Raw genomic sequence first — 2,993 nt, forward strand, 5'->3', positions numbered from 1 at the left:
TTTGACCCCAGTACTCTCTCCTGCCATGACAGGGGGTCGGACTCGATGATCTGCTCGGGTCCCTTCCAACCCGACCAACTATGAAACTGTGACATCCCCACACCCCTCCATACACCCCTTCACATACAACCATACACAGTCACCCCTTACACAACCATACACATCCCCACACACCCCACCATAAACACCCCCATACACACACACACACACCCATCCCCTCCATACACACCCCATACACAACCATACAGCCCCCACACCTGATCATACACACACTCATCCCTATACACCCCATTATACACCCCCCACACCTCTCCATACACCCCAACACCCCATCCTACACACACTCACCCCCACACGCCCCACCATACATACATTCCCTACACCCCACCACACATACACACACACACATCCCACACAATATACAAGAGTAAGACTTTATTCTTGTGTTATTATCCAACCCCCTCTATATACACGACACAAACACAAATCATGACAAAAATATTTTTGTAATAAAATTAACATACTTTACAGGAAGTGTTTGACTTTCACGGTATGCTTTGGGTTTTTTCTGGTTCTTAGATGGCACCCCCCTCCCCAAAAGACTATTCCTGGGGGGTAATGGGCAGGGACTTTTGGTGGCAAAGGTCAAGGGTTAGGGGCAGGACTTTGGTTCCCAAGATGGGGACCAGCAGGCAGGGCAGCTGTCAAGGCGTGCGGCTACTCACACAGCCCCCCAAAAGCTACCAAAAGCAGCCCTCCGCCCAAAATCATTGCCCACCCCTGCTGTAAAGGCTTGTCAGTGTGCTGAAAATACAGATCAGCACAAAGAAAAGAGCCTGCGACGGTCACGGAGGAGTTTGTGTCTAGCTCCGTGGCATCAAGTGGACATTGACCTATTCATACATGCAGGAAAAAATATGCATTAGTGCTGGATTATTCTTCTCACTATCCTGCAAGCGAATTGCTCAAAAGCACGACAGCAACCCACGTCATAACTCACGTCAAGTCGATTTTTGCTAGACGTGGGATTGCACAAATTGTGAGAACAGACAACAGGCCTCAGTTCAACTGTCTTCATTTTAAAGAGTTTGCCCACAAATATGGCTTCCATCACAACACTTGAAGTCCTAAATACCCACAATCCAATGGTCTGGTGGAAAATGGAGTGCAAATAGTGAGGAAATTGTTGAAAATTCAGACGCCAATGTTTGCCTGTCACTCAAATTACAGGGCAACCCCCATGAAACATGTCTTGTCCCAAGCAGAAATGCTGTTTAACAGGAAACTCAAAACCAGGCTGCCAAATCTTGTGGATGATGCTCATCAGCGTGAAAAGGGAGATGTGAAAACATTTTTAAAAATTTGAGAAACTCAAACAAAAATGGTACTATGCCAGGGGCTCCAGGGAGCTACCACAACTGCACAGCAAAGATATGGTGCATACATCAGATGGATGAACATGGCAACCAAAACCACGAGTTTGCCATCAAGTAGCTCCCGGATCCTGTCCACTCACCACACAGGAAGGAAGGGCGGTCAGAGGGAACAGATGACATTTGTAGCTCATAAATGGGAGAAAAGAAGCAGCATCCGGAGATTCACCCAAGGAGCTTGGGGAATAAGCAGGAGGAACTCGTCCTCCTGCTAAACACAACTAATTACGACATCATTGAGATAACGGAGACCTGGTGGGACTCCACCCGTGACTGGACCATGGGTATAGATGGCTATACCTTGTACAGGAGAGATCAAGTAGACAAAAGGGGTGGGGGTGCAGCTCTCTATGCTAAGGAAAGCTACACGTCCCTGCAAACCAATATTGGCGCCCAGGGTGGACAACCTGAGACCCTCTGGGTGAAAATCTGTGGGGGACACAGCACAGGGGACACAACGGTGGGAGTCTACGACAGACCTCCCACCCAGGATCAAGAGCTTGACCAGGAGTTCACCAGGGAATTGGCCGAGGCCGCACTCTCCCGGTGCATGGTTGTCATGGGGGACTTCAACTACCCGGACATCTCACAGGAGGAGTGCTCAGCCAAAGCTGAGCAGTTGCAAAGCTTCCTCTCATGCGTGGATGACCTCTATTTGATGCAAGAAGTCTACAGTCTGAGGAGAGGTAAAGCGCTGCTCGACCTGGCACTGGCTACTGGGGACGACCTAATCAGCGACCTAACGATTGAAGGGAAGCTGGGTGACAGCGACCATGAGCTGATCACCTTCACCATCCGCCATAAAGCTGGCAAGTCAGTCAGCAATACAGAAGTCCTCGACTTCAGGAGGGCTGACTTTGACAAGCTCGGGAGACTGGTCAGTGATGCCCTAAGGGACCACGACCCCAGGGGGAGGGGAGTGCAGGACCAGCGGTTGCTCCTCAAGGGAGCGATCCTGGATGAGCAAGCAAAGTCCATCCCGTCTCGGAGGAAAAGCAGCAAAAGGGCACAGCAGCCCCCTTGGCTCTCCAGGGACCTAGCAGACCTCCTGCAGCTATAAAAGGAAGACCTACAAAGGATGGAGGATGGGATCCAGCTCCAAGGAGGAATACGCTGCTCTGGTCTGGACCTGCAGGGAGCAAATGAGGAAAGCCAAGGCTGCAACTGATGTCCAGCTAGCTGCAAGTATCAAGGACAATAAGAAGTCCTTTTTTAGATATGTGGGGAGCCAGAGGAAAAGCAAGGGCAACGTTGGACCCCTGCTGAACCAGACATCTTGGTGCCCTGTGACCAGTGGGATCCCCCAAGGCTCTGTCCTTGGACCCATATTGTTCAACATCTTCATTAATGATGTGGACATTGGAGTCAGGAGCCGACTGGCCAAGTTCACTGATGACACCAAACTTTGGGGCAAAGCATCCACGCCAGAAGACAGGCGGGTGATCCAGGCTGACCTGGACAGGATCAGCAAACGGGCGGACAAGAGCCTGATGGTGTTTAACACCAAAAAATGCACGGTTCTCCACCTTGGGAGGAAAAACCTGCAGCATCCTTATAGGC

Source organism: Gavialis gangeticus, unplaced genomic scaffold, assembly GCF_001723915.1.
Source record: "Gavialis gangeticus isolate Ggan-Ray unplaced genomic scaffold, GavGan_comp1, whole genome shotgun sequence".
Taxonomy (NCBI): domain Eukaryota; kingdom Metazoa; phylum Chordata; order Crocodylia; family Gavialidae; genus Gavialis; species Gavialis gangeticus.